The 20,306-nt window shown below is 49.2% G+C and overlaps 1 protein-coding gene across 1 annotated transcript in view; it reads right to left on the bottom strand.

Annotated features, from left to right (window-relative positions):
* The window catches only part of LOC137324060 (receptor tyrosine-protein kinase erbB-4-like), a 938,904-nt gene that overhangs the window by 63,664 nt on the left and 854,934 nt on the right, over positions 1–20,306 (bottom strand). The gene's annotated exons all lie outside the window — the stretch shown is intronic.

Below are 20,306 nucleotides of genomic sequence, written 5' to 3'. Positions count from 1 at the left end.
AGCTGTGGTCAGTGTGTGTGAGTACACAATCTGTGGTCAGTGTGTGTGAGTACACAAGCTGTGGTCAGTGTCTGTGAGTGCACAAGCTGTGGTCAGTGTGTGTGAGTACACAAGCTGTGGTCAGTGTGTGTGAGTACACAATCTGTGGTCAGTATCTGTGAGTGCACAAGCTGTGGTCAGTGTGTGTGAGTACACAAGCTGTGGTCAGTGTCTGTGAGTACACAAGCTGTGGTCAGTGTGTGTGAGTACACAAGCTGTGGTCAGTGTGTGTGAGTACACAATCTGTGGTCTGTGTGTGTGAGTACACAAGCTGTGGTCAGTGTCTGTGAGTGCACAAGCTGTGGTCAGTGTGTGTGAGTACACAAGCTGTGGTCAGTGTGTGTGAGTACACAATCTGTGGTCAGTATCTGTGAGTGCACAAGCTGTGGTCAGTGTGTGTGAGTACACAATCTGTGGTCAGTATCTGTGAGTGCACAAGCTGTGGTCAGTGTGTGTGAGTACACAAGCTGTGGTCAGTATCTGTGAGTACACAAGCTGTGGTCAGTGTCTGTGAGTACACAAGCTGTGGTCAGTGTGTGTGAGTACACAAGCTGTGGTCAGTGTCTGTGAGTGCACAAGCTGTGGTCAGTGTGTGTGAGTGCACAAGCTGTGGTCAGTGTGTGTGAGTACACAAGTTGTGGTCAGTGTGTGTGAGTACACAAGCTGCGGTCAGTGTGTGTGAGTACACAAGCTGTGGTCAGTGTCTAGGAGTACACAAGCTGTGGTCAGTGTGTGTGAGTACACAAGCTGTGGTCAGTGGGTATGAGTACACAAGATGTGGTCATGTGTGTGAGTACACAAGCTGTGGTCAGTGTGTGTGAGTACACAAGCTGTGGTCAGTGTGTGTGAGTACACACGCTGTCGTCAGTGCCTGTGAGTACACAAGCTGTGGTCAGTGTGTGTGAGTACACAAGCTGTGGTCAGTGTGTGTGAGTACACAAGCTGTGGTCAGTGTGTGTGAGTGCACAAGCTGTGGTCAGTGTGTGTGAGTACACAAGCTGTGATCAGTGTGTGTGAGTACGCAAGCTGTGGTCAGTGTGTGTGAGTACACAAGCTGTGGTCAGTGTGTGTGAGGACACAAACTGTGATCAGTGTGTGTGAGTACACAAGCTGTGGTCAGTGTGTGTGAGTACACCAGCTGTGGTCAGTGTGTGTGAGGACACAAGCTGTCGTCATTGTGTGTGAGTACACAAGCTGTGGTCAGTGTGTGTGAGTACACAATCTGTGGTCAGTGTCTGTGAGTACACAAGCTGTGGTCAGCATGTGTGAGTACACAAGCTGTGGTCAGTGTGTGTGAGTACACAATCTGTGGTCAGTGTCAGTGAGTACACAAGCTGTGGTCAGTGTGTGTGAGTACACAAGCTGTGGTCAGTGTGTGAGTACAAAAGTTGTGGTCAGTGTGTGTGAGTACACAAGCTGCGGTCAGTGTGTGTGAGTACACAAGCTGTGGTCAGTGTCTAGGAGTACACAAGGTGTGGTCAGTGTGTGTGAGTACACAAGCTGTGGTCAGTGGGTATGAGTACACAAGATGTGGTCATGTGTGTGAGTACACAAGCTGTGGTCAGTGTGTGTGAGTACACAAGCTGTGGTCAGTGTGTGTGAGTACACACGCTGTAGTCAGTGCCTGTGAGTACACAAGCTGTGGTCAGTGTGTGTGAGTACACAAGCTGTGATCAGTGTGTGTGAGTACGCAAGCTGTGGTCAGTGTGTGTGAGTACACAAGCTGTGGTCAGTGTGTGTGAGTACACAAGCTGTGGTCAGTGTGTGTGAGTACACAAGCTGTGGTCAGTGTGTGTGAGTGCACAAGCTGTGGTCAGTGTGTGTGAGTACACAAGCTGTGATCAGTGTGTGTGAGTACGCAAGCTGTGGTCAGTGTGTGTGAGTACACAAGCTGTGGTCAGTGTGTGTGAGTACACAAGCTGTGATCAGTGTGTGTGAGTACACAAGCTGTGGTCAGTGTGTGTGAGTCCACTAGCTGTGGTCAGTGTGTGTGAGTACACAAGCTGTGGTCAGTGTGTGTGAGTACACAAGCTGTGGTCAGTGTGTGTGAGTACACAAGCTGTGGTCAGTGTGTGTGAGTACACAAGCTGTCGTCATTGTGTGTGAGTACACAAGCTGTGGTCAGTGTGTGTGAGTACACAAGCTGTGGTCAGTGTGTGTGAGGACACAAGCTGTGGTCAGTGTGTGTGAGTACACAAGCTGTGGTCAGTGTGCGTGAGGACACAAGCTGTGGTCAGTGTGTGTGAGTCCACAAGCTGTGGTCGGTGTCAGTGAGTGCACAAGCTGTGGTCAGTGTCTGTGAGTGCACAAGCTGTGGTCAGTGTGTGTGAGTACACAAGCTGTTGTCAATGTGTGGGAGTACACATGCTGGGTCAGTGTGTGTGCGTACACAAGCTGTGGTCAGTGTGTGAGAGTTCACAAGCTGTGGTCAGTGTCTGTGAGTACACAAGCTGTGGTCAGTATCTGTGAGTACACAAGCTGTGGTCAGTGTCTGTGAGTACACAAGCTGTGGTCAGTGTGTGTGAGTACACAAGCTGTGGTCAGTGTCTGTGAGTGCACAAGCTGTGGTCAGTGTGTGTGAGTGCACAAGCTGTGGTCAGTGTGTGTGAGTACACAAGTTGTGGTCAGTGTGTGTGAGTACACAAGCTGCGGTCAGTGTGTGTGAGTACACAAGCTGTGGTCAGTGTCTAGGAGTACACAAGCTGTGGTCAGTGTGTGTGAGTACACAAGCTGTGGTCAGTGGGTATGAGTACACAAGATGTGGTCATGTGTGTGAGTACACAAGCTGTGGTCAGTGTGTGTGAGTACACAAGCTGTGGTCAGTGTGTGTGAGTACACACGCTGTCGTCAGTGCCTGTGAGTACACAAGCTGTGGTCAGTGTGTGTGAGTACACAAGCTGTGATCAGTGTGTGTGAGTACACAAGCTGTGGTCAGTGTGTGTGAGTGCACAAGCTGTGGTCAGTGTGTGTGAGTACACAAGCTGTGGTCAGTGTGTGTGAGTACACAAGCTGTGGTCAGTGTGTGTGAGGACACAAACTGTGATCAGTGTGTGTGAGTACACAAGCTGTGGTCAGTGTGTGTGAGTACACCAGCTGTGGTCAGTGTGTGTGAGTACACAAGCTGTGGTCAATGTGTGTGAGTACATAAGCTGTCGTCATTGTGTGTGAGTACACAAGCTGTGGTCAGTGTGTGTGAGTACACAATCTGTGGTCAGTGTCTGTGAGTACACAAGCTGTGGTCAGCATGTGTGAGTACACAAGCTGTGGTCAGTGTGTGTGAGTACACAATCTGTGGTCAGTGTCAGTGAGTACACAAGCTGTGGTCAGTGTGTGTGAGTACACTAGCTGTGGTCAGTGTGTGAGTACAAAAGTTGTGGTCAGTGTGTGTGAGTACACAAGCTGCGGTCAGTGTGTGTGAGTACACAAGCTGTGGTCAGTGTCAAGGAGTACACAAGGTGTGGTCAGTGTGTGTGAGTACACAAGATGTGGTCAGTGGGTATGAGTGCACAAGATGTGGTCATGTGTGTGAGTACACAAGCTGTGGTCAGTGTGTGTGAGTACACAAGCTGTGGTCAGTGTGTGTGAGTACACACGCTGTAGTCAGTGCCTGTGAGTACACAAGCTGTGGTCAGTGTGTGTGAGTACACAAGCTGTGATCAGTGTGTGTGAGTACACAAGCTGTGATCAGTGTGTGTGAGTACACAAGCTGTGGTCAGTGTGTGTGAGTACACAAGCTGTGGTCAGTGTGTGTGAGTACACAAGCTGTGGTCAGTGTGTGTGAGTGCACAAGCTGTGGTCAGTGTGTGTGAGTACACAAGCTGTGATCAGTGTGTGTGAGTACGCAAGCTGTGGTCAGTGTGTGTGAGTACACAAGCTGTGGTCAGTGTGTGTGAGTACACAAGCTGTGGTCAGTGTGTGTGAGTACACAAGCTGTGGTCAGTGTGTGTGAGTACACAAGCTGTGGTCAGTGTGTGTGAGTACACTAGCTGTGGTCAGTGTGTGTGAGTACACAAGCTGTGGTCAGTGTGTGTGAGTACACAAGCTGTGGTCAGTGTGTGTGAGTACACAAGCTGTGGTCAGTGTGTGTGAGTACACAAGCTGTGGTCAGTGTGTGTGAGTACACAAGCTGTGGTCAGTGTGTGTGAGGACACAAGCTGTGGTCAGTGTGTGTGAGTACACAAGCTGTGGTCAGTGTGCGTGAGGACACAAGCTGTGGTCAGTGTGTGTGAGTCCACAAGCTGTGGTCAGTGTCAGTGAGTGCACAAGTTGTGGTCAGTGTGTGTGCGTACACAAGCTGTGGTCATTGTGTGTGAGTACACAAGCTGTGGTCAGTGTGTGCGAGTACACAAGCTGTGGTCAGTGTCTGTGAGCACACAAGATGTGGTCAGTGTGTGTGCGTACACAAGCTGTGGTCAGTGTGTGTGAGTACACAAGCTGTGGTCAGCGTGTGTGAGTACACAAGCTGTGGTCAGCGTGTGTGAGTACGCAATCTGTGGTCAGTGTGTGTGAGTACACAAGCTGTGGTCAGTGTGTGTGAGTGCACAAGCTATGGTCAGTGTCTGTGAGTACGCAATCTGTGGTCAGTGTCTGTGAGTACACAAGCTGTGGTCAGCGTGTGTGAGTACACAATCTGTGGTACGTGTCAGTGAGTACACAAGCTGTGGTCAGTGTCTGTGAGTGCACAAGCTGTGGTCAGTGTGTGTGAGTACACAAGCTGTTGTCAATGTGTGGGAGTAAACAAGCTGGGTCAGTGTGTGTGCGTACACAAGCTGTGGTCAGTGTGTGAGAGTTCACAAGCTGTGGTCAGTGTCTGTGAGTACACAAGCTGTGGTCAGTGTCTGTGAGTACACAATCTGTTGTCAGTGTCTGTGAGTACACAAGCTGTGGTCAGTGTGTGTGAGTACACAATCTGTGGTCAGTGTGTTTGAGTACACAATTTGTGGTCAGTGTCTGTGAGTACAAAATCTGTGGTCAGTATCTGTGAGCACACAAGCTGTGGTCAGCATGTGTGAGTACACAAGCTGTGGTCAGTGTGTGTGAGTACACAAGCTGTGGTCAGTGTGTGTGAGGACACAAGATAGGGTCAGTGTGTGTGAGTACACAAGTTGTGGTCAGTGTGTGTGAGTACACAAGCTGTGGTCAGCGTGTGTGAGTACACAATCTGTGGTCAGTGTGTGTGAGTACACAATCTGTGGTCAGTGTCTGTGAGTACACAAGCTGTGGTCAGCATGTGTGAGTACACAATCTGTGGTCAGTGTCAGTGAGTACACAAGCTGTGGTCAGTGTGTGTGAGTAAACAAGCTGTGGTCAGTGTCTGTGAGTACACAAGCTGTGGTCAGTGTCTGTGAGTGCACAAGCTGTGGTCAGTGGGTGTGAGTACACAAGCTGTGGTCAGTGTCTGTGAGTACACAAGCTGTGGTCAGTGTCTGTGAGTACACAAGCTGTGGTCAGTGTGTGTGAGTACACAAGCTGTTGTCAATGTGTGGGAGTACACAAGCTGTGGTCAGTGTGTGTGAGTACACAAGCTGTGGTCAGCGTGTGTGCGTACACAAGCTGTGGTCAGTGTGTGTGAGTACAGAAGCTGTGGTCAATGTTTGGGAGTACACAAGCTGTGGTCAGTGTGTGTGAGTACACAAGCTGTGGTCAGTGTGTGTGCGTACACAAGATGTGGTCAGTGTGTGTGAGTACACAAGCTGTGGTCAGTGTGTGTGAGTACACAAGCTGTGGTCAATGTGTGCGAGTATACAAGCTGTGGTCAGTGTGTGTGAGTACACAAGCTGTGTTCAGTGTGTGTGAGTACACAAGCTGTGGTCAGTGTGTGTGAGTACACAAGCTGTGGTCAGTGTGTGTGAGTGCACAAGCTGTGGTAAGTGGGTGTGAGTACACAAGCTGTGGTCAGTGTGTGTGCGTACACAAGCTGTGGTCAGTGTGTGTGAGTTCACAAGCTGTGGTCAGTGTCTGTGAGTACACAAGCTGTGGTCAGTGTCAGTGAGTACACAAGCTGTGGTCAGCGTGTGTGAGTACACAAGCTGTGGTCAGTGTCTATGAGTACACAGGCTGTGGTCAGTGTGTGTGAGTGCACAAGCTGTGGTCAGTGGGTATGAGTACACAAGCTGTGGTCATGTGTGTGAGTACACAAGCTGTGGTCAGTGTGTGTGAGTACACAAGCTGTGGTCAGAGTGTATGAGTACACAAGCTGTGGTCAGTGTGTGTGAGTACACAAGCTGTGGTCAGTGTGTGTAAGTACACAAGCTGTGGTCAGTGTGTGTGAGTGCACAAGCTGTGGTCAGTGTCAATGAGTACACAAGCTGTGGTCAGTGTGTGTGAGTACACAAGCTGTGGTCAGTGTGTGTGAGTACACAAGCTGTGGTCAGTGTGTGTGAGCACACAAGCTGTGGTCAGTGTGTGTGAGTACACAATCTGTGGTCAGTGTGTGTGAGTGCACAAGCTGTGGTCAGTGTCTGTGAGTGCACAAGCTGTGGTCAGCGTGTGTGAGTACACAAGCTGTGGTCAGTGTGTGAGTACACAATCTGTGATCAATGTGTGTGAGTACACAAGTTGTGGTCAGTGTCTGTGAGTACACAAGCTGTGGTCAGTGTGTGTGAGCACACAAGCTGTGGTCAGTGTGTGTGAGTACACAATCTGTGGTCAGTGTGTGTGAGTACACAAGCTGTGGTCAGTGCCTGTGAGTGCACAAGCTGTGGTCAGCATGTGTGAGTACACAAGCTGTGGTCAGTGTGTGAGTACACAATCTGTGATCAATGTGTGTGAGTACACAAGCTGTGGTCAGTGTGTGAGTACACAAGCTGTGGTCAGTGTGTGTGAGTACACAAGTTGTGGTCAGTGTCTGTGAGTACACAAGCTGTGGTCAGTGTGTGTGAGTACACAAGCTGTGGTCAGTGTCTGTGAGTACACAAGCTGTGGTCAGTGTGTGTGAGTACACAAGCTGTGGTCAGTGTCTGTGAGTACACAAGCTGTGGTCAATGTGTGGGAGTACACAAGCTGTGGTCAGTGTGTGTGAGTACATAAGCTGTGGTCAGTGTCAGTGAGTGCACAAGTTGTGGTCAGTGTGTGTGAGTCCACAAGCTGTGGTCAGTGTCTGTGAGTACACAAGCTGTGGTCAATGTGTGGGAGTACACAAGCTGTGGTCAGTGTGTGTGAGTACACAAGCTGTGGTCAGTGTGTGTGAGTACACAAGCTGTGGTCAATGTGTGGGAATACACAAGCTGTGGTCAGTGTGTGTGAGTACACAAGCTGTGGTCAGTGTGTGTGAGTACACAAGTTGTGTTCAGTGTGTGTGAGTACACAAGCTGTGGTCAGTGTATGAGAGTACACAAGCTGTGGTCTGTGTGTGTGAGTACACAAGCTGTGGTCAGCGTGTGTGAGTACACAAGCTGTGGTCAGTGTGTGTGAGTGCACAAGCTGTGGTCAGTGTCAATGAGTACACAAGCTGTGGTCAGTGTGTGTGAGTACACAAGCTGTGGTCAGTGTGTGTGAGTACACAAGCTGTGGTCAGTGTGTGTGAGCACACAAGCTGTGGTCAGTGTGTGTGAGTACACAAGCTGTGGTCAGTGTCTGTGAGTACACAAGCTGTGGTCAATGTGTGGGAGTACACAAGCTGTGGTCAGTGTGTGTGAGTACACAAGCTGTGGTCAGTGTGTGTGAGTACACAAGTTGTGTTCAGTGTGTGTGAGTACACAAGCTGTGGTCAGTGTGTGAGAGTACACAAGCTGTGGTCTGTGTGTGTGAGTACACAAGCTGTGGTCAGTGTGTGTGAGTACACAAGCTGTGGTCAGTGTCTGGGAGTGCACAAGCTGAGGTCAGTGTCTGTGAGTACACAAGCTGTGGTCAGTGTCTGTGAGTACACAAGCTGTGGTCAGTGTCTGTGAGTACACAAGCTGTGGTCAGTGTATATGAATACACAAGCTGTGGTCAGTGTGTGTGAGTGCACAAGCTGTGGTCAGTGTCCGTGAGTACACAAGCTGTGGTCAGTGTGTGTGAGTACACAAGCTGGGTCAGTGTGTGTGAGTACACAAGCTGTGGTCAGTGTCCGTGAGTACACAAGCTGTGGTCAGTGTGTGTGAGTACACAAGCTGGGTCAGTGTGTGTGAGTACACAAGCTGGGTCAGTGTGTGTGAGTACACAAGCTGTGGTCAGTGTCTGTGAGTACACAAGCTGGGTCAGTGTGTGTGAGTACACAAGCTGTGGTCAGTGTGTGTGAGTACACAAGCTGGGTCAGTGTGTGTGAGTACACAAGCTGTGGTCAGTGTCTGTGAGTACACAAGCTGGGTCAGTGTGTGTGAATACACAAGCTGTGGTCAGTGTGTGTGCGTGCACAAGCTGTGGTCAGTGTCCGTGAGTACACAAGCTGTGGTCAGTGTGTGAGTACACAATCTGTGATCAGTGTGTGTGAGTACACAAGCTGTGGTCAGTGTGTGAGTACACAAGCTGTGGTCAGTGTGTGTGAGTACACAAGTTGTGGTCAGTGTCTGTGAGTACACAAGCTGTGGTCAGTGTGTGTGAGTACACAAGCTGTGGTCAGTGTGTGGAGTACACAAGCTGTGGTCAGTGTGTGTGAGTGCACAAGCTGTGGTCAGTGTCAATGAGTACACAAGCTGTGGTCAATGTGTGGGAGTACACAAGCTGTGGTCAGTGTCAGTGAGTGCACAAGTTGTGGTCAGTGTGTGTGAGTACACAATCTGTGGTCACTGTGTGTGAGTACACAATCTGTGGTCAGTGTCTGTGAGTACACAAGCTGTGGTCAATGTGTGGGAGTACACAAGCTGTGGTCAGTGTGTGTGAGTACACAAGCTGTGGTCAGTGTGTGTGAGTACACAAGCTGTGGTCAATGTGTGGGAGTACACAAGCTGTGGTCAGTGTGTGTGAGTACACAAGTTGTGTTCAGTGTGTGTGAGTACACAAGCTGTGGTCAGTGTGTGAGAGTACACAAGCTGTGGTCAGTGTGTGTGAGTACACAAGCTGTGGTCAGCGTGTGTGAGTACACAAGCTGTGGTCAGTGTGTGTGAGTACACAAGTTGTGTTCAGTGTGTGTGAGTACACAAGCTGTGGTCAGTGTGTGAGAGTACACAAGCTGTGGTCAGTGTGTGTGAGTACACAAGCTGTGGTCAGCGTGTGTGAGTACACAAGCTGTGGTCAGTGTCTGTGAGTACACAAGCTGTGGTCAGCGTGTGTGAGTACACAATCTGTGGTCAGTGTCAGTGAGTACACAAGCTGTGGTCAGTGTGTGTGAGTACACAATCTGTGGTCAGTGTGTGTGAGTACACAATCTGTGGTCAGTGTCTGTCAGTACACAAGCTGTGGTCAGTGTGTGTGAGTACACAAGCTGTGGTCAGTGTGTGTGAGTACACAAGCTGTGGTCAGTGTCTGGGAGTGCACAAGCTGAGGTCAGTGTCTGTGAGTACACAAGCTGTGGTCAGTGTCTGTGAGGACACAAGCTGTGGTCAGTGTCTGTGAGGACACAAGCTGTGGTCAGTGTCTGTGAGTACACAAGCTGTGGTCAGTGTATATGAATACACAAGCTGTGGTCAGTGTGTGTGAGTGCACAAGCTGTGGTCAGTGTCCGTGAGTACACAAGCTGTGGTCAGTGTGTGTGAGTACACAAGCTGGGTCAGTGTGTGTGAGTACACAAGCTGTGGTCAGTGTCTGTGAGTACACAAGCTGTGGTCAGTGTCTGTGAGTACACAAGCTGGGTCAGTGTGTGTGAGTACACAAGCTGTGGTCAGTGTCAGTGAGTACACAAGCTGGGTCAGTGTGTGTGAGTACACAAGCTGTGGTCAGTGTGTGTGAGTACACAAGCTGGGTCAGTGTCTGTGAGTACACAAGCTGTGGTCAGTGTGTGTGCACACAATCTGTGATCAGTGTGTGTGAGTACACAAGCTGTGGTCAGTGTGTGTGCATACAAGTTGTGTTCAGTGTGTGTGAGTACACAAGCTGTGGTCAGTGTCAGTGAGTACAGAAGCTGTGGTCAGTGTGCATGAGTACACAAGCTGTGGTCAGTGTCTGTGAGTACATAAGCTGTGGTCAGTGTGTGAGAGTTCACAAGCTGTGATCAGGGTGTGTGAGTACACAAGCTGTGGTAAGTGTGTGTGAGTACACAAGCTGTGGTCAGTGTGTGTGAGTAAACAAGCTGTGGTCAGTGTGTGTGAGCACACAAGCTGTGGTCAGTGTGTGTGAGTACACAAGCTGTGGTCAGTGTCTGTGAGTACACAAGTTGAGGTCAGTGTATGTGAGTACACAAGCTGTGGTCAGTGTGTGTGAGTACACAAGTTGTGGTCAGTGTCAATGAGTACACAAGCTGTGGTCAGTGTGTGAGAGTACACAAGCTTTGGTCAGTGTCTATGAGTACACAAGCTGTGGTTAGTGTGTATGAGTACGCAATCTGTGGTCAGTGTGTGTGAGTACACAAGCTGTGGTCAGTGTGTGTGAGGACACAAGCTGTGGTCAGTGTGTGAGTACACAAGCTGTGGTCAGTGTCTGTGAGTACACAAGCTGTGGTCAGTGTCAGCGAGTACACAAGCTGTGGTCAGTGTGTATGAGTACACAAGCTGTGGTCAGCGTCTGTGAGTACACAAGCTGTGGTCAGTGTGTGTGAGTGCACAAGCTGTGGTCAGTGTGTGTGAGTACACAACCTGTGGTCAGTGTGTGTTTGAGTACACAAGCTATGGTCAGTGTGTGTGAGTACACAAGCTGTGGTCATTGTGTATGAGTGCACAAGCTGTGGTCAGTGTGTGTGAGTACACAAGCTGTGGTCAGTGTGTGTGAGGACACAAGCTGTGGTCAGTGTCAGCGAGTACACAAGCTGTGGTCAGTGTGTATGAGTACACAAGCTGTGGTCAGTGTCAGTGAGTACACAAGCTGTGATCAGTGTGTGTGAGTACACAAGCTGTGGTCAGTGTCTGTGAGTACACAAGCTGTGGTCAGCGTCGTGTGTGCACAAGTTGTGGTCAGTGTATGTGAGTACACAAGCTGTGGTCAGTGTGTGTGAGTAAACAAGCTGTGATCAGTGTCAATGAGTACACAAGCTGTGGTCAGTGTGTGAGAGTGCACAAGCTTTGGTCAGTGTCTATGTGTACACAAGCTGTGGTTAGTGTGTATGAGTACGCAATCTGTGGTCAGTGTCTGTGAGTACACAAGCTGTGGTCAGCGTCTGTGAGTACACAAGTTGTGGTCAGTGTATGTGAGTACACAAGCTGTGGTCAGTGTGTGTTTGAGTACACAAGCTGTGGTCAGTGTATGTGAGTACACAAGCTGTGGTCAGTGTCTGCGAGCACACAAGTTGTGGTCAGTGTATGTGAGCACACAAGCTGTGGTCAGTGTGTGTTTGAGTACACAAGCTGTGGTCAGTGTGTGTGAGAACACAAGCTGTGGTCAGTGTCTGTGAGTACACAAGCTGGGTCAGTGTGTGTGAGTACACAAGCTGTGGTCAGTGTCCGTGAGTACACAAGCTGTGGTCAGTGTGTGTGAGTACACAAGCTGGGTCAGTGTGTGTGAGTACACAAGCTGTGGTCAGTGTGTGTGAGTACACAATCTGTGGTCAGTGTCTGTGAGTACACAATCTGTGGTCAGTATCTGTGAGTGCACAAGCTGTGGTCAGCGTGTGTGAGTACACAAGCTGGGTCAGTGTGTGTGAGTACACAAGCTGTGGTCAGTGTCTGTGAGTACACAAGCTGGGTCAGTGTGTGTGAGTGCACAAGCTGTGGTCAGTGTGTGTGAGTACACAAGCTGGGTCAGTGTGTGTGAGTACACAAGCTGTGGTCAGTGTCTGTGAGTACACAAGCTGGGTCAGTGTGTGTGAATACACAAGCTGTGGTCAGTGTGTGTGAGTGCACAAGCTGTGGTCAGTGTCCGTGAGTACACAAGCTGTGGTCAGTGTGTGTGAGTACACAAGCTGTGGTCAGTGTGTGTGAGTGCACAAGCTGTGGTCAGTGTGTGTGAGTACACAAGCTGTGGTCAGTGTGTGAGTACACAATCTGTGATCAGTGTGTGTGAGTACACAAGCTGTGGTCAGTGTGTGAGTACACAAGCTGTGGTCAGTGTGTGTGAGTACACAAGTTGTGGTCAGTGTCTGTGAGTACACAAGCTGTGGTCAGTGTGTGTGAGTACACAAGCTGTGGTCAGTGTGTGGAGTACACAAGCTGTGGTCAGTGTGTGTGAGTGCACAAGCTGTGGTCAGTGTCAATGAGTACACAAGCTGTGGTCAATGTGTGGGAGTACACAAGCTGTGGTCAGTGTCAGTGAGTGCACAAGTTGTGGTCAGTGTTTGTGAGTACACAATCTGTGGTCACTGTGTGTGAGTACACAATCTGTGGTCAGTGTCTGTGAGTACACAAGCTGTGGTCAATGTGTGGGAGTACACAAGCTGTGGTCAGTGTGTGTGAGGACACAAGCTGTGGTCAGTGTGTGTGAGTACACAAGCTGTGGTCAATGTGTGGGAGTACACAAGCTGTGGTCAGTGTGTGTGAGTACACAAGCTGTGGTCAGTGTGTGTGAGTACACAAGTTGTGTTCAGTGTGTGTGAGTACACAAGCTGTGGTCAGTGTGTGAGAGTACACAAGCTGTGGTCAGTGTGTGTGAGTACACAAGCTGTGGTCAGCGTGTGTGAGTACACAAGCTGTGGTCAGTGTCTGTGAGTACACAAGCTGTGGTCAGCGTGTGTGAGTACACAATCTGTGGTCAGTGTCAGTGAGTACACAAGCTGTGGTCAGTGTGTGTGAGTACACAATCTGTGGTCAGTGTGTGTGAGTACACAATCTGTGGTCAGTGTCTGTCAGTACACAAGCTGTGGTCAGTGTGTGTGAGTACACAAGCTGTGGTCAGTGTGTGTGAGTGCACAAGCTGTGGTCAGTGTCCGTGAGTACACAAGCTGTGGTCAGTGTGTGTGAGTACACAAGCTGTGGTCAGTGTCTGTGAGTACACAAGCTGTGGTCAGTGTCTGTGAGTACACAAGCTGGGTCAGTGTGTGTGAGTACACAAGCTGTGGTCAGTGTCAGTGAGTACACAAGCTGGGTCAGTGTGCGTGAGTACACAAGCTGTGGTCAGTGTGTGTGAGTACACAAGCTGGGTCAGTGTCTGTGAGTACACAAGCTGTGGTCAGTGTGTGTGCACACAATCTGTGATCAGTGTGTGTGAGTACACAAGCTGTGGTCAGTGTGTGTGCATCCAGGTTGTGTTCAGTGTGTGTGAGTACACAAGCTGTGGTCAGTGTCAGTGAGTACAGAAGCTGTGGTCAGTGTGCATGAGTACACAAGCTGTGGTCAGTGTCTGTGAGTACATAAGCTGTGGTCAGTGTGTGAGAGTTCACAAGCTGTGATCAGGGTGTGTGAGTACACAAGCTGTGGTCAGTGTGTGTGAGTACACAAGCTGTGGTCAGTGTGTGTGAGTAAACAAGCTGTGGTCAGTGTGTGTGAGCACACAAGCTGTGGTCAGTGTGTGTGAGTACACAAGCTGTGGTCAGTGTCTGTGAGTACACAAGTTGAGGTCAGTGTATGTGAGTACACAAGCTGTGGTCAGTGTGTGTGAGTACACAAGTTGTGGTCAGTGTCAATGAGTACACAAGCTGTGGTCAGTGTGTGAGAGTACACAAGCTTTGGTCAGTGTCTATGAGTACACAAGCTGTGGTTAGTGTGTATGAGTACGCAATCTGTGGTCAGTGTGTGTGAGTACACAAGCTGTGGTCAGTGTGTGTGAGGACACAAGCTGTGGTCAGTGTGTGAGTACACAAGCTGTGGTCAGTGTGTGTGAGTACACAAGCTGTGGTCAGTGTCAGCGAGTACACAAGCTGTGGTCAGTGTGTATGAGTACACAAGCTGTGGTCAGCGTCTGTGAGTACACAAGTTGTGGTCAGTGTGTGTGAGTACACAAGCTGTGGTCAGTGTGTGTGAGTACACAACCTGTGGTCAGTGTGTGTTTGAGTACACAAGCTATGGTCAGTGTGTGTGAGTACACAAGCTGTGGTCATTGTGTGTGAGTGCACAAGCTGTGGTCAGTGTGTGTGAGTACACAAGCTGTGGTCAGTGTGTGTGAGGACACAAGCTGTGGTCAGTGTCAGCGAGTACACAAGCTGTGGTCAGTGTGTATGAGTACACAAGCTGTGGTCAGTGTCAGTGAGTACACAAGCTGTGGTCAGTGTGTGTGAGTACACAAGCTGTGGTCAGTGTCTGTGAGTACACAAGCTGTGGTCAGCGTCGTGTGTGCACAAGTTGTGGTCAGTGTATGAGAGTACACAAGCTGTGGTCAGTGTGTGTGAGTAAACAAGCTGTGATCAGTGTCAATGAGTACACAAGCTGTGGTCAGTGTGTGAGAGTGCACAAGCTTTGGTCAGTGTCTATGTGTACACAAGCTGTGGTTAGTGTGTATGAGTACGCAATCTGTGGTCAGTGTCTGCGAGTACACAAGCTGTGGTCAGCGTCTGTGAGTACACAAGTTGTGGTCAGTGTATGTGAGTGCACAAGCTGTGGTCAGTGTGTGTTTGAGTACACAAGCTGTGGTCAGTGTATGTGAGTACACAAGCTGTGGTCAGTGTCTGCGAGTACACAAGTTGTGGTCAGTGTATGTGAGCACACAAGCTGTGGTCAGTGTGTGTTTGAGTACACAAGCTGTGGTCAGTGTGTGTGAGAACACAAGCTGTGGTCAGTGTGTGTGAGTACACAAGCTGTGGTCATTGTGTGTGAGTACACAAGCTGTGGTCTCTGTGTGTGAGTACACAATCTGTGGTCTGTGTGTGTGAGTACACAAGCTGTGGTCAGTGTCTGTGAGTACACAAGCTGTGGTCAGTGTGTGTGAGTACACAAGCTGTGGTCAGTGTGTGTGAGTACACAAGCTGTGATCAGTGTCTGTGAGTACACAAGCTGTGGTCAGTGTCTGTGAGGACACAAGCTGTGGTCAGTGTCTGTGAGTACACAAGCTGTGGTCAGTGTCTGTGAGTACACAAGCTGTGGTCAGTGTATATGAATACACAAGCTGTGGTCAGTGTGTGTGAGTACACAAGCTGTGGTCAGTGTGTGTGAGTACACAAGCTGGGTCAGTGTCAGTGAGTACACAAGCTGTGGTCAGTGTGTGTGAGTACACAATCTGTGGTCAGTGTGTGTGAGTACACAATCTGTGGTCAGTGTCTGTCAGTACACAAGCTGTGGTCAGTGTGTGTGAGTACACAAGCTGTGGTCAGTGTGTGTGAGTACACAAGCTGTGGTCAGTGTCTGGGAGTGCACAAGCTGAGGTCAGTGTCTGTGAGTACACAAGCTGTGGTCAGTGTCTGTGAGGACACAAGCTGTGGTCAGTGTCTGTGAGTACACAAGCTGTGGTCAGTGTATATGAATACACAAGCTGTGGTCAGTGTGTGTGAGTGCACAAGCTGTGTTCAGTGTCCGTGAGTACACAAGCTGTGGTCAGTGTGTGTGAGTACACAAGCTGGGTCAGTGTGTGTGAGTACACAAGCTGTGGTCAGTGTCTGTGAGTACACAAGCTGTGGTCAGTGTCTGTGAGTACACAAGCTGGGTCAGTGTGTGTGAGTACACAAGCTGTGGTCAGTGTCAGTGAGTACACAAGCTGGGTCAGTGTGTGTGAGTACACAAGCTGTGGTCAGTGTGTGTGAGTACACAAGCTGGGTCAGTGTCTGTGAGTACACAAGCTGTGGTCAGTGTGTGTGCACACAATCTGTGATCAGTGTGTGTGAGTACACAAGCTGTGGTCAGTGTGTGTGCATACATGTTGTGTTCAGTGTGTGTGAGTACACAAGCTGTGGTCAGTGTCAGTGAGTACAGAAGCTGTGGTCAGTGTGCATGAGTACACAAGCTGTGGTCAGTGTCTGTGAGTACATAAGCTGTGGTCAGTGTGTGAGAGTTCACAAGCTGTGATCAGGGTGTGTGAGTACACAAGCTGTGGTCAGTGTGTGTGAGTACACAAGCTGTGGTCAGTGTGTGTGAGTAAACAAGCTGTGGTCAGTGTGTGTGAGTACACAAGCTGTGGTCAGTGTGTGTGAGTACACAAGCTGTGGTCAGTGTCTGTGAGTACACACGTTGAGGTCAGTGTATGTGAGTACACAAGCTGTGGTCAGTGTGTGTGAGTACACAAGTTGTGGTCAGTGTCAATGAGTACACAAGCTGTGGTCAGTGTGTGAGAGTACACAAGCTTTGGTCAGTGTCTATGAGTGCACAAGCTGTGGTTAGTGTGTATGAGTACGCAATCTGTGGTCAGTGTGTGTGAGTACACAAGCTGTGGTCAGTGTGTGTGAGGACACAAGCTGTGGTCAGTGTGTGAGTACACAAGCTGTGGTCAGTGTCTGTGAGTACACAAGCTGTGGTCAGTGTCAGCGAGTACACAAGCTGTGGTCAGTGTGTATGAGTACACAAGCTGTGGTCAGCGTCTGTGAGTACACAAGTTGTGGTCAGTGTGTGTGAGTACACAAGCTGTGGTCAGTGTGTGTGAGTACACAACCTGTGGTCAGTGTGTGTTTGAGTACACAAGCTATGGTCAGTGTGTGTGAGTACACAAGCTGTGGTCATTGTGTGTGAGTGCACAAGCTGTGGTCAGTGTGTGTGAGTACACAAGCTGTGGTCAGTGTGTGTGAGGACACAAGCTGTGGTCAGTGTCAGCGAGTACACAAGCTGTGGTCAGTGTCAGTGAGTACACAAGCTGTGGTCAGTGTGTGTGAGTACACAAGCTTTGGTCAGTGTGTGAGTACACAAGCTGTGGTCAGTGCCTGTGAGTACACAAGCTGTGATCAGTGTGTGTGAGTACACAAGCTGTGGTCAGTGTCTGTGAGTACACAAGCTGTGGTCAGCGTCTGTGTGTGCACAAGTTGTGGTCAGTGTATGTGAGTACACAAGCTTTGGTCAGTGTCTATGTGTACACAAGCTGTGGTTAGTGTGTATGAGTACGCAATCTGTGGTCAGTGTCTGTGAGTACACAAGCTGTGGTCAGCGTCTGTGAGTACACAAGCTGTGGTCAGTGTGTGTTTGAGTACACAAGCTGTGGTCAGTGTATGTGAGTACACAAGCTGTGGTCAGTGTCTGTGAGTACACAAGTTGTGGTCAGTGTATGTGAGCACACAAGCTGTGGTCAGTGTGTGTTTGAGTACACAAGCTGTGGTCAGTGTGTGTGAGAACACAAGCTGTGGTCAGTGTGTGTGAGTACACAAGCTGTGGTCATTGTGTGTGAGTACACAAGCTGTGGTCTCTGTGTGTGAGTACACAATCTGTGGTCTGTGTGTGTGAGTACACAAGCTGTGGTCAGTGTCTGTGAGTACACAAGCTGTGGTCAGTGTGTGTGAGTACACAAGCTGTGGTCTCTGTGTGTGAGTACACAATCTGTGGTCAGTGTGTGTGAGTACACAAGCTGTGATCAGTGTCTGTGAGTGCACAAGCTGTGGTCAGTGAGTGTGAGTACACAAGCTGTGGTCAGTGTGTGTGAGTAAACAAGCTGTGGTCAGCGTGTGAGTACACAAGCTGTGGTCAGTGCCTGTGAGTACACAAGCTGTGATCAGTGTGTGTGAGTACACAAGCTGTGATCAGTGTGTGTGAGTACACAAGCTGTGGTCAGTGTCTGTGAGTGCACAAGCTGTGGTCAGCGTCTGTGAGTACACAAGTTGTGGTCAGTGTATGTGAGTACACAAGCTGTGATCAGTGTGTGTGAGTGCACAAGCTGTGGTCAGCGTCTGTGAGTACACAAGTTGTGGTCAGTGTGTGTGAGTACACAAGCTGTGGTCAGTGTCTGTGAGTACACAAGTTGTGGTCAGTGTGTGTTTGAGTACACAAGCTGTGGTCAGTGTATGTGAGTACACAAGCTGTGGTCAGTGTGTGTGAGTACACAACCTGTGGTCAGTGTGTGTTTGAGTACACAAGCTGTGGTCAGTGTGTGTGAGTACACAAGCTGTGGTCATTGTGTGTGAGTACACAAGCTGTGGTCTGTGTGTGTGAGTACACAATCTGTGGTCAGTGTCTTTGTGTACACAAGCTGTGGGCAGTGTCTGTGAGTACACAAGCTGTGGTCAGTGTGTGTGAGTACACAAGCTGTGGTCTGTGTGTGTGTACACAATCTGTGGTCAGTGTGTGTGAGTACACAATCTGTGGGCAGTTTGTGTGAGTACACAATCTGTGGTCTGTGCATGTGAGTGCACAAGCTGTGGTCAGTGTGTGAGAGTGCACAAGCTTTGGGCAGTGTGTGAGAGTACACAAGCTGTGGTCAGCGTGTGAGAGTACACAAGCTGTGGTCAGCCTGTGAGAGTACACAAGCTGTGGTCAGCGTGTGTGAGTGCACAAGCTGTGGTCAGCGTGTGAGAGTGCACAAGCTGTGGTCAGCGTGTGAGAGTACACAAGCTGTGGTCAGCGTGTGAGAGTACACAAGCTGTGGTCAGCGTGTGAGAGTACACAAGATGTGGTCAGCGTGTGAGAGTACACAAGCCGTGGTCAGCGTGTGAGAGTACACAAGCCGTGGTCAGCGTGTGAGAGTACACAAGCCGTGGTCAGCGTGTGAGAGTACACAAGCCGTGGTCAGTGTGTGAGAGTGCACAAGCCGTGGTCAGCGTGTGAGAGTACACAAGCCGTGGTCAGCGTGTGAGAGTACACAAGCCGTGGTCAGCGTGTGAGAGTACACAAGCCGTGGTCAGCGTGTGAGAGTACACAAGCCGTGGTCAGCGTGTGAGAGTACACAAGCCGTGGTCAGCGTGTGAGAGTACACAAGCTGTGGGGAGCATCCTTGGCTGCAGAAACTACCATCTTTTATTCATTATCACTTGCAAAAAAAAATAGAATATCTTCTCATCAGCAGGGCAAAAACAGAACATTACTCAAGCAGGCAGCTCCTTGAGAAGACGGTGAAAATAAATAATTTTGCAAAGACTGCAGGGCACAATGGAGCTTTCAATTATAAAAGATATAATTTAAATTATAATATTTTGCCTGAATGCTGACAAGGATATGTACTGTTGAACTATCCTGTCCTGATGAAATGCGATTGAAGTGGTTCTTCATTTCATGAAAAGTAAAGGGTGAATATTAAAAGGAAATGGCAAATACTCCGATAAACTTCACTAAAATTAGAATTCAGCAGAAGAGCAGAGGCTTCTGAGAATAAGATGGTTCATCGGGGCTCCATTAATGAGATTGCTGTATAAAGGATTTATTTGCAGAATCTGATTTGCCTGCAGTTATTAGCCTTCATGTAACCAAGATTGGTTGAACTCGTCATTCCCAGTTTGCTTCATGCAGTGCAGTACTGAGGCATACTGACCACTGCATCCCCTGTCCAATCACCGACCTATCTGTCCCTAGCCAGGGTGTCAGTGGCGAGTGTGACAATCGGCTGCAGTATCCACCGCAAGGAGTCTGTCAGAATTCTGTTCCCACTGGCAGGAGGGTCAGACACCAAAAGTCACAGGTTTAATTAGCAAAATATCCAGGGGGGAGATGAGGAGAATTCTTTTTGAACATGATCTGGAATGCACTGCCTGAAATTGTAGTGGAAGCAGGTTCAATAGTAACTTTCTACTTGAAAATGAGAAAATTTGCAAGGCTATGGGGAAAGAGCAGGGGAGTGGGACTAATTGGATCGCTCTTTCAAAGAGCCTGCACAGGAACAATGAGCCGAATGGCCGCCTTCTGTGCTTTATGATTATAACCATGATGTGGAGATGCCGGTGATGGACTGGGGTTGACAAATGTAAGGAATCTTACAGCACCAGGTTATAGTCCAACTGTTTTATTTGAAAATCACAAGCTTTCGGAGGCTTTCTCCTTCGTCAGGTGAGCTTTTTCCTTCGCTCACCTGACGAAGGATGAAGCCTCCGGAAGCTTGTGATTTTTCAAATAAAACAGTTGGACTATAACCTGGTGTTGTAAGATTCCTTACATTTATGATTATAAGATTGCAACTGCCATTCCTTATCCAATATCCTCGGCTGGAAAGTGGATGTCAGGTTAGGAAAGGCTGGGACTGAATGCCGTACTACGTGTGGAATTTTACTCTGCGTTTCTTCTTCTCGATGGTTTCGAATTTTAATCATCACAAAGGAGACGACCATCGCCACCATCGCACACACAATTCTGTCAACGAACCCAGGAAAAGTGTGTCGGTAATGAAACCTCACGTCATCGAACAGCTCAGATAGTTTTACAAAGGGAGGACAGTTGGACGCTGAGCAGCAGGTGAAGGAGTTTTTTTTTTTGCGGGGGACCAGGGAGGAGATCAACGGAGCACTGAAAGCGATGGCTTTTGTTGTTGGGAGGCTTAGAAGGCAGAGCGAGAAAGCGGGG

The sequence above is a fragment of the Heptranchias perlo genome, chromosome 7 (genome assembly GCF_035084215.1).
Source record: "Heptranchias perlo isolate sHepPer1 chromosome 7, sHepPer1.hap1, whole genome shotgun sequence".
Lineage (NCBI taxonomy): Eukaryota > Metazoa > Chordata > Chondrichthyes > Hexanchiformes > Hexanchidae > Heptranchias > Heptranchias perlo.
Note: the sequence above shows the minus strand (reverse complement) of the source record. Positions and strands in the feature narration are given on the sequence as shown.